Below are 11,524 nucleotides of genomic sequence, written 5' to 3'. Positions count from 1 at the left end.
ATCCTTATTTGTACAGTGTTTTTTTTTTTAACAAACATGAGTGGTATGGGGTGATATATACAGTTGCCTGCTTTTTACTTTCTATGTGATTAAATAGTATTTTAAAGCCTCGTTTTTAATGACTTTGTAATATTCATTTTATGTGTGTATCATGGTATTCTTAGCTGTTTTTCTATGGTCAGATACATTGATTCCAACTGTTTGTTATTATAAATAATGCAAAGATAATAAAAATAATAGATCCACTTATATATAGTGCTTTCTTTGTGCCGGGCACTGGGTTAAGTACTTTACATATAATAATTCATTTAATTCTCATAACAACCCAGTGAAATAGGCACTATTATTACCCCCAATTTGGACACCAGGAGACAGAGACTTTCCCAAGGTCACACTGCCAGTAAGTAGTGGAAGTGGGATTTAAATCCAAGCAATCTGGCTTCAGAATCTATGCTCTCAACTATTTTTATACTTAAAATTTTGTCCTAATTTATTTTTCCTTACAAGAAATTATGTCGATTTTTTAAAATGTCTCAAGCCAGGGCGCCTGAGTGGCTCAGTGGTTTAGCGCCACTTTCAGCTCAGGTTGTGATCCTGGAGACCTGGGATCGAGTCCCATGTCGGGCTCCCTGCATGGAGCCTGCTTCTCCCTCTGCCTGTGTCTCAGCCTCTCTCTTTGTGTCTCTCATGAATAAATAAAATATTAAAAATAAAATAAAATGAAATGTCTCAAGCTTCCACCAGCAAGGTAGTAGTTTCACAACATCATTGCCAACACTGAGGGTTAAACTTTAAAAAGTATTTTCTAATTTGATGAATGAGAACTGTACATTGAATGACCTGGGGTAACTTTAGTTACAAGGGTGAACATTTTTTACATGTATAGTTGCCATTTGTATAGTACCAAGGGCTTTTATTTGGACATGATCTTAACATACTAAATTATACCTTATATGTTACAGTATCTTACTTTTCTAGGTGCGTTAACATCTTTAATCCCATTTAATCCTTACATTAGCCCCAGAGAAGGAAAATGATTCTTTACCCACACAGGGAGTTCGCAGTGTTTTTTGACAACTGAAACATTATATTATTGTAGTGGTTGAGAGGCTTTGTACTTAAGATGTACGTGGGGTTTTTATCTTTGCTGCTTCCTCGGTAAGTTACTCAATTTCTGAAAACTTCAAATTCCCTCACTTGTTATATGGGGATACTACTTACTTCATAAGGTTGTGGTCAAGTACATTATAAGTGCTCAGCAGATGGTAATTTAATCATTATTCATTAAATCCTGTCATTATTGGATCCCCTAATAATATGATGACAGACTTGTTAATCCATAAATGTTTGTCAGCCTGTGGCGCTTTTTACTATAAGGTATTATATCAGGTAGAGCAAAGAGAGGAAATTGGGAGTTGAGTGCTCTTCCTACTCAGGCAAATGTTGGACAAAGATCCAGGCCTGGGATTTTGGTACTGTTGGAACTAAGGTATGCGTTGGGTCGTGACAGTCACAACTATTTAAAGGTGACAAATACTGCTGTGCCAAATTGCTTTTTGTTATCCTACCATATCCTGGCTTAGTGGTGCAGTATCTCATTCTTAGATTTTGGGTTTGAGGACTGGGCTGCAAGAGACATGTGATGCATGTGGTTCTACACTGTGTGTGAGACAGAGCCCAACACAAAAGCTTCTTAGTAGCTTGGATGAAGGAGAGCATGAGTGAGGAAGGGAGAAAATATTATGGGTGGAGGGATGGAGTGACAGGAAATTTACTATGCCCATCTGTCCTACTCTGCGGAGCTGTGTGTGTGTCTACAACTGTTTTGTTTGCTTGTCTTCAGTGTGCTTCTGTCTCTAAGCCACTCACTGGTGAACGTGTGCTGGTTTCTCAGAAATGAGCTTCTCCCTTCACATGGAATTAAATAGGTGCCAAAGAGAATTTCTCAAACATCCTTTCATTAACTCTTGACCATATGCGGAGCAATACTTTTGGAAGCAAGCAAAGATCAAGATGACAATTTGGGCATGGATTTAGGATTCGGAAACTCAATACTTCTCAAGCTTTAATGTGCATGTGAATCCCTTGGAGATTTTATTAAAATGCTATTCCCAGATTCCGTTCATCTAGGGCGAGGCCCAAGATTGTGCATTTCTAACAAGCTAGATGATGCTGATACCGCTGGTCCAGGGCCCACATTTTGAGGAGCAAGTATTTAGAGAAAAGAGCACTCTCATCTCTCCCCTTCTCTCCGGACCTTTGTCTTCTCCCAGGGAGGACTTGTTCATTAGATTGGTCAGATTCCAGGAAATTAATTGGGCCATATTGAACAAGGGCAGGGCTAGGAACCTCCATGCAGCTTTTTCTTCGACTTCCTGCAGCAGGAATAGGTATGCTAAACCAAGGCCTGCTCTTGGGGATCTGGCCATCTTGTTTTCTCTTCTTCAGTTGCATAGATGAGCATACTTTTTATTGCTTCCATTTCTGATCCAATATGGCAGGACAGAGTGTGAGAAGATTTTGGTGTGTAGTGGGGAAGGAGAGGCTTGGGCAGGCCTTTACTGTCAGCTGCTTGCTCTGACTTTGTTTTCACAAGAGAGCTCTGCACTAAGAAATTCAGCATCTATTCAGGTGAAAATAAAGTAGTATTTTGACTTCTCATCTGTCGATGGCTCTTGAACGTACTGTGTGCTGGTGAACCTCACAGGGGAGAAAGGTAAGTGACCCACAGTAGGTTTCTACTACTTGAGGTCCTTTGGCTCAATGTCATCAAAACCTCCCCTTTCATCCCTAACAGGTAAGCTCTGGGCGAGAGCCAGTGAATCCTATGGATGACCTTACCACTAATGGAATAGCTCATTACTGCTGGGATACGTAGGGAGGTTTCTTAGAGAAGATGTATGTGGAGCTATTTTGTGGCAAGCACTTGGTATGGTACACAGCAGAAGGCATGGTGCTCCTGCTGGCTTTATGGGCCTCAGATTCTGTCCTGGGTTCTGACCTTGTTTCTGCTTCTCTGAGCCTATGCCTTTCTCACTGCCTACTGGTCTTAAGAGACTAAAGCCCCTTTCCTGCTTTCACCATTTCAGGCTCTGAAGCTTACATAGCTCCTAAACAGATGGCATGTGCTGCTTCCCTCTCCTTTCAGCTCAGTTTCCTAAGCATATGCGAAAGACATATATTTGAATCTCTTTTATACTAATCTAAGCTGTTCAGGGTTTGGTCACATGCCAACCAAACCAAAGCTATTTTGGGGATGTTTTTCTAATTGCATTCAACTTCACAATTTACCTGAGAAAATTACAGCATTTCCATCACCAGAATTTATCCATATTGAATCTTCAATCATCCCCCTATGGAAAAATGGGAGATATTTAACCACTTCATGCCCAAATGTAGCATTAGCCATAGGAGGCTAATATGAGCTTCGTATTTTCATTCTTCCCACATCTGTCCACTCACCCCCAACCAAACAACAAATTTCTCCAGTCTAGACATTAATAATTAATTTAATAATTCCAATCTGGCCTTATTTAGAAAAATAAGGCCTCTCTACCTATCCCTACCTTTTCCTACTGCTCAATCCACTCAGCATGCCACAACCTTCTCATACCCAATATCAATTTTGGCCCTCTGTGGGAGCCAATATGTCAGCTTTTTGGATCCACTAGCATCCCTTCCTTAGGGGACCCTTCCTTCCCCTATTCCATATGGTCCTGGTGAAGCTATCAGTCATGGTGTCTGAGGTTTGTCTCCCCTCCCCCCAACTTGCTACCACTTATTCCAGGCTTGGCCAATCATATTATTTCATCTCCCTGTTCCACAGTGATTGGTTAAGGAAGGGGAATCAGATCCAAATAGAGACAATCAGTGATTTCCAGGAGATTTACATCCAGTCCTTGGGAGAGAAAAGTTCTTTAAGTTGGGAGGATTTGAGGTGGAAGCTATCTATCAATGGCTATCTCTCCCACCACCTGGAGGAGTATCTGAAAAATGAACAGAGGCAAAAGGATATGAGGGTAGACAGAGCTCTGGTGGTATCAATAGAGTTCTTCGATCCAGTAGTTTTTAAGGCCAGGTACACCCTGTGCTCCCTAGTATGTGAACCAATGAATTCCTTTTTATATTTGAGCTAGTTTGAGTTGTCATTTACAGTTAGAAGACTGTTGATTTATATATTCCTTGTCAGGTATTTACCTCTCTCTCTCACGCCTATTGCCACCCCAGTTTGGCTGCTGCTACATGTGGCTGGTAAATATAGCTATGCCCCCCTGCTTACAGCACATACATTTTTAAAATTCTTTTATACTCATTAAAAAGAGTTTAGTTATTCATTGACTCTTAACTTCATGTTATGGAAAATTTTAACATAAAGAAAGAACAGTATAACAAATCCTCAAGAACCCATCACCCAGCCAACATAAACAACTACCAGCAACCAATATTTATGGCCATATGTTTGATTCTGCATATGTACATTCTCTCTTATATCTCTGTGCCTTGGGACTTGACTTTCCTGTGTGTTTCATCTCTCTGTATTTCATCTCTCTGTATTTCTTATTTGCTTGCTCTTAAAATATTAGGTCTTTCAGTCAAAGGCACTAGGCTTGCTTCAAGATTTGTCATCTCTCCTGTGAAGCCTTGCTGACCTCCATATACAAGTTCAGTGGGTTTTTTTTTTTAAAGATTTTATTTATTTATTCATGAGCGACACAGAGATATAAGGCAGAGACACAGGCAGAGAGGGAAGCAGGCTCCCTGTGTGGAATCTAATGAGAACTCAATCCCAGGACTCTGGGATCACAACCTGAGCCAGAGGCAGACACACAACTACTGAGTCACCCAGTTGCCCCAAGTTCAGTGTTCCTTATGCTTTGCTCTGGTAGTTCCTTTTTCATGCTTTTATGTTACATAGCAATTATTCTTTCAACAAACATCTACTGAAAAATTTCACCATTTTAGGCATTGGAGATCTACCAATGAACAGAACAGGCAAAAATTCTCATCTTCCTGGAGTGGAGGGAGTCTGACAATAAACACCACAAATAAACAAGTTATGTAGGATGTTAGAATGTGATAGATGCAACCAAAGAGGGGGTAGTTTAAGTGTGTGTGTGTGTGTGTGTGTCTTTAAATTTTAAATAAACACTTAACTACTCTGCATGATGATTATCCGCCTGCTTTTTTGTCCCTGCAACTGAACTGTGGCCACTTGAAAGCAGGGGTGGTATTTTAATTTTTTGGAACCCTACACCTAGTATAGTAGTAAGCATTTTAGTAAGTAATAGTTGTGGAATAAATGGAATAAGCAGCAGAATATGAGACACAGACTAGGAAGACTGTTGGTGTCAAGGGAGGGTTTTTTTTAAGATAGTACATATATATGGAAAAAATTCCAACAGTACTTTCCATAAAAGAGCATATAATAAAAATTAATTTTTCCTTCTTTTTTTTTAAAGATTTATTTATTTATGATAGACACAGAGAGAGAGAGAGAGAGAGAGAGGCAGAGACATAGGAGGAGAGAGAAGCAGGCTCCATGCCAGGAGCCCAACGCAGGACTGGATCCCAGGACTCAATCCTGGGACTCCAGGATCACGCCCTGGGCCAAAGGCAGGCGTCAAACTGCTGAGCCACCAGGGACTCCCTTAAATTTTCCTTCTACCCTAGACTCATTCCTCCAAAATTCTTCCCAATGGGCATTCACTGTTACTTGTTTCTCATGCATCACTCCCCAATTTGTCTACCTACCTACCTATGTATATTAAATTGTAAGTATTATAAATCTCCTCACCTCTCTGGATATTATTTAATTTTACCATAACCCTATTAGGTTATCATGATGCTCATGTTACAAAAAAAGAAAACTGAGATTTTCAAAGGTGAGGTAATTTGCCCAAGATCACATAGTTTGGAAGGCTGGCTGGACTCCAAAAGCCATGCTTTTTGCCACCTTTGGAATTTTTGGACTTCTGCTCTAGGGACGAAACTAAGAGAATTTACACAGGCTGGTGGACTGGCTTAGATGATTTTTAAGATTCTTTAAGAGTCTGAAAATGCTCTGCTGCTGTGTTACCCCACCATCCATTCTCTGCTGTTTTTCTGTCTGGCTTTTTCCCTGGAAGACTGACCTCATGTACCAAGTGGGCTCCTTTGTCCTCTTGCTTCCGGTCAGCTTTGCCCAAAGGAAAGCATCCACATGATGAGACTGGAGGATGAGAGTAGAGAGAGATGAATACATTTCTTTCCCATTTCCTTCCTGCCTTGACACCATGGTTCTGGGGTGGCTATGTCCTCTTATTACAATAGTTATGACTGGTCGCCCCCCTACTTCTGGGTCCACCTGTCAGTGGACTCTCCTGACACAATTTCTTGCCTTTTGCCCAAATACCTTCCATAGCTGGCTAATCTCTGGAAGCTTCAACATTCTTTCTTGGTTCCTATAACCATGCCCACACTTTTGTAAATAGTCTCCATGTTATAAATCTCTTCAGATGAATCATTAGTTAGCTTTTATTCCCTGTCATGACCTTATGGTGAATGCTATTTTAAGATGTTATGCTTTCCAGAAGACTCTCAAAGACCTGATACTATAAGACCCAGTGAAATTTATCTCTACTGGTAAAATTTCAGGTTAGTAGGGTAAGCTATTTGGAACTAATCTGGACCTTTTTACTCTCAAAAATCTACCTATTTGGCAGCAGCCTATTTGATCAAGTGCTGAGAGGGGCTCTGCTTTTGGTATGTGAGATTATGAGTATACATTTTTTGGTCATTGTTCCATTTCTCATAATTTTACATATGTGTCAGCAAGCATTTAACATTTTAACAGCTTTTTCTGAAACACACACACACACACACACACACACACACACACACACATTTCCCTTACAGAATTGCTGGAGAGATGTACTGGCTATGTACAGCTGCATAACAAATTATCCCAAAACTCAGCAGCTTAAAATATCATTTATTATTTTTAAACAATTCCACAGTTTCAGTGGGAGCATCTTAGTTGGGTATTTCTGACTCAAGGTGTTTCAGAAAGTTGCAGTCAAGCTGTTGGCTGGCACTGAAGTCATTATCTGAAGGCTCTACTGGAGAAGTTTTCAGTTCCAAGCTTACTCACATCCATGTTGGCAGGCCTCCATTCTTTGCTATCTGTTGGCTGAATATCTTCATTCCTTACCAGGTAGGTCTCTCAATAGGATTCTTGAGTATCCTCATGGTATGACACCTGGCTTCCCCCAGAGTGAGAGATCTAAGAGAGCCATAGTCTTTTAAAATCTAATCTCAAAAGTGACATACCATCATGTCTGCCATATTCTGTTGTTCACACAGACTAACCCTGGTACAAGGTGGTAGGGACTACACATGGGCGTATATATTAAAGGAACATTTTGAGGGCTAGCTACTTCAAGAGAGAAGTAGGTATTATTATTATTTTTTTTATTGTATGTAGCTACTAGCTAGAACTTCAGAGGGTGTTTATATTATGTTAAAAAAATGAGTTAAGCTAACTATTGATTACGATATGTATAAAAGCATGCATTTTTATCATAAAGGTCAGGTGAAATTCAGGTCATTGAAAGGAATTTGAAACTCAAAGCTCTTTAGGTTTTCGGGTTTTTTTTTTCTGTAAATTTAACCTCCTCATTGTAAAAATGAAAAATATTATCAATGCATGTTTAAGGTGTTACAATATCATTAGTTCCTAGAACATTGCTTTGAAGCTAATATGCTAATAAAATTATTTTGTTGATTGCTACTTTATGGTTCATTTGGTTCCTAGTCTTATGGGGGGACAAGGTGTGGACTGCTTTTGACAAGTGTTGTCAATGACAGAATCTAGTGGTAGGGGTCAGGTGGCAGTATCCAGTGCCTTGTGCTGCCAATATTGTTCATTTATTTCATGGCATGAGTTGGGGACATTGTTCTTGCCTGTGTAGCCCTGAATCTAGCCCTGGTGATTCTGTAACCTACCCAATAGCAGTTTTTTGGGCAGTATTTCATTCATTTCTATTGGCAAATCTTTGGGAATATTATGTAATGGATTGTGAATGTGCTATGCCAGGGAAAGTGGAACACAATTTAGGTTGAAGTGTATTCATTGATATAATCACACTCATTGGTTATTTTGGACTTAGTGCATTTTTAAAAATTGTGGTAAAATACACAAAACATAAAATTTACCATCTTAACTATTTTTATGTATACATTTCAGTGGCATTAGATACATGCACATTATTATACAACCATCACCACCATCCATCTCCCAAATCTTTTCATCTTGCAAAACTGAAACTCTATTCCCAATAAACACTAACTCTCCCCTCACCTCCTATAGTCTTTTTTTTCTATTGTGGTAAAAAATATAAAATATACCCTCTTAATCATTTTAAAGTCTATTTTCAATTGTGTTAAGTATATTCACATTGCTGTGAGACAGATCTCCAGAACTTGCTCATCTTGCAAATATGAAACTCTATACCCATTAAAAGACTCACCTCCCCCCTCCTCCCAGCCCCTGGTAATTACCTTTCCATTTTTAGTTTTATGAATTTGACTAGATATCTCACAGAATATTTTATTTGTGGCCTCAGCAATTACATAAAACATCTTAAAGTTATAGCATTCTATTTTAAACTCATAACAACTTAACTTCAATTGCATATAAAAATTCCACTCCTTTACAACACCACCCCTCCACTTTTACTTTGTCACAACTTCTATTTTTATTACTGTATATGAGTTCACATAAATTTATAGTTATTTTTAAATATTTTTGTCATTTAAATTCTATGTACAATATTATAATAGTACAGGTTTCTATATTTGTCCATGCATTTACCTTTACCAGAGAATCTTATATATTTCACTGCAGTCTACTCTCCTTTGATTTCAACTCAGACTCTTTTTAATAATTCTTGTAGAGCAGGTCTAGTGGTAAAAATCCTCTCAGTGTTTGTTTATCTAAGAAAGTTTTAATTTCTCCCTAATTTTTGAAGGACAGTTTTTTTTTTTGAATACAGTATTCTTGGCTGACAATTTTGTGTTTGTTTGTTTTCCTTTCAGAATTCTGAGTATATCATGCCACTCTGTTCTGACCTATAAACTGTCTGCAGAGAAATCCATTGATAATCTTATAGAAGGTCCCTTGTAGGTTACAAATTACTTTTCTGTTGCTGCTTTCAAGATTCTGTCTTTGATTTTAAACAGCTTGATTGTAATGTGTCTTAGTGTGGTTCTCTTTGGATTTATCATAGTTCACTTTAAAAAAAGATTTATTTATTGAGAGAGAGAGAGCATGAGTTGGGGGAGGAGCAGAGGGAGAGAGAATCTCAAGTAGGCTTCATGCCATCTGGAGCCTGATGTAGGGCTTGATCTCACAACCCTGAGATCATGACCTGAGCTGAAATCAAGAGTCGGACACTTAACTAACTGAACCACCCAGGTGCCTGTTCATAGCAGGAATCTTTAAGCTACTTGAAATGTGTCCATTTCTTTCCTCATATTTGAGAAGTTGGGGCCATTATCTCTTCAAGTAAGCTCTCAACTCCGTTCTCTCTTCTTCTGGATTCCCTAATATGTGTATTAGTTCTCTTGATAGTGTCCCATAAGCACCTTATGTTTTCTTTGCTTTTCCTCATTCTTTTTACCCCTCTGACTCAATGATTTCAAATGACTTGTCTTCAAATTCACTGATTCTTTCTTCTGCTTTATGAAGTCTGCTATTGAGCTCCCCTCAATGAATTTTTAAGCTCCATCTTTTCTGTTTGGTTATTTTTTATAGTTTACATCTCTTTGTTGATATTCTCATTTTATCCATTTCCCTGATATTTAGTTGTCTGTGTTCTCCTTTGGCTGATTGAGCATCTTCATGACAGTTATTTTAAATTCATTGTCGGACAGCTCATAGATTTTTTTAAGGGGTCAGTTTCTGGGGTTTTATTTTTGTTTCTTGTTTGCCTTATAATCTTTTCTTGGGATTTGGGCATTTAAAGAAGCAGCCACTTCTCCCAGCAGTGCTGGTCTTTGTCTACTCATTTTGTGCAGGAGAAGACTTTCACCAATCAGCTCAGCTGCAGATTCTAGGACACCTTGAACCTTTTCTAATCTATTGCTCTCCATGGTGTCTACCCGTGGTTCTGCAGCTCTGGCATGCTCTCATCTCTGTTTTCAGTGGCTTCTAAATGAGTACCAGCTTCTTAAATGGTCCAAGTCAGGCAAGATAGAAACCAGTCACTCAGGCAACCCCTGGACAAACTAAAATGTTGGGCACATGGTCCACTCTTTTGTTTCTATCCTGATGGTCTGAGGGATTTCCTCCCAGTTGCTCAGCATTATTCTGCATGAGGGAAGGGCGAGTCAAATACTGCAAATTTCCATACCCTTTATGTTGGAACTCTTTCTTGGTTTTACAATGCCTTGAGTGCTGTAGCTTTTTATCTGGTCTCTAGAGTTGTCATAAAAGTATTGTCAGTATATTGTTAATACGGTATCTCTCTGGGGAAGGATGGCCTGTAGCCTCTTAGTTCATTATCCTGCTGTTGTCTTTCTCTCCGTCCATAGCCTTTAATGAACTCTTTTTACTCAAACCAGTTGAATTTGAGTACCTGACTCATACGATATTATTCCCTTGGCATCATAATGTTAGAACCAAGGAACTATCACTTTTTGATGAATGAGTTGGGAATTTCAGGCTGAGAACTTTTTTTGATCAGGTAACTCTTTTCATGCACTTCAGATAACACCTTTGACCACCACAAATGTTTGGAGTGGGACTGTGCTAGTTTCCTTATGATAACTGTGAAGTGTGGGTTTATAATTATGGAGCTGCTGAAGACAGCCAGAGTTTCTTTCCCTTCTCTTGTACTGAAGAGCTCTTCAGATCTGCAGAATTGCATTTAAACTCCTGCAGATTCTGCTGCTGTTGCAACTATATGTCACCAGCCAAACTTATCATCCATTATTTATTTCCTTTCTTTACATTCTGCCCCAGCCCTCCCACTCACAGGCTGCAGAGGTTTTGTCAGTAAATGCAGGGCTTAAGTGAGAGCCTGGGAGGAAGGTATTTTAACACAGGGTGGGTAGTGTGGAGAAAAAGAATGAAGATGAACATACAGCTTCATATACACTTGTTTCCCAGATAATCTTGTAATGGGAGTATAATATATCTACCTTATCAAGACCAAAGATTCAGGGCTCTGCACTTTCTCAGCAGAGCTCAGGCTAACTGGTGGGGACTAAGGCTTCTTAAGCCTAATATTAAGAGAGTAACAGATGAAAGCACGTATCACGCCACATAGAGGAATTTACTTTCCTTTTTCTCTCTTTCCTCTTCCTTTATTTCTATTTTCCAGCCACTAAATTGCACTATAGTTGATACATTTGTTCCACAGCCAAGTACCTTTTTTGCTGAGAAGGTAAGGTATTACATTGTTTCAGTTGGCTATTACTGGCAAAGTGCTAGCATTAACAGGGGTACCTTGGCAGAAGGCAGAAGACAGGGAAGGTCTGGAGA

At 39.2% G+C, this 11,524-nt stretch overlaps 1 long non-coding RNA gene across 5 annotated transcripts in view; it reads right to left on the bottom strand.

Annotated features, from left to right (window-relative positions):
• Positions 1-868: 868 nt before the first annotated feature.
• The window catches only part of LOC144320833 (uncharacterized), a 32,481-nt gene continuing 21,825 nt past the window's right edge, over positions 869-11,524 (bottom strand). For 3 of the 5 annotated variants that reach the window (XR_013386460.1, XR_013386463.1, XR_013386464.1), the window contains exons 7-8: positions 6,132-6,208; positions 869-3,986 (exon numbers count right to left, since the gene is read on the bottom strand). This is a non-coding gene — a long non-coding RNA (uncharacterized LOC144320833). The remainder of the gene's footprint in view (positions 3,987-6,131; positions 6,209-11,524) is intronic. The other 2 variants (XR_013386462.1, XR_013386461.1) reach the window with 2 other exon arrangements.

This window comes from Canis aureus, chromosome 9 (genome assembly GCF_053574225.1).
Source record: "Canis aureus isolate CA01 chromosome 9, VMU_Caureus_v.1.0, whole genome shotgun sequence".
In the NCBI taxonomy this organism is placed as follows: Eukaryota; Metazoa; Chordata; class Mammalia; order Carnivora; family Canidae; genus Canis; species Canis aureus.
The sequence above is the reverse complement of the archived record's forward strand: the minus strand, read 5'-3'. Positions and strand labels throughout refer to the sequence as shown.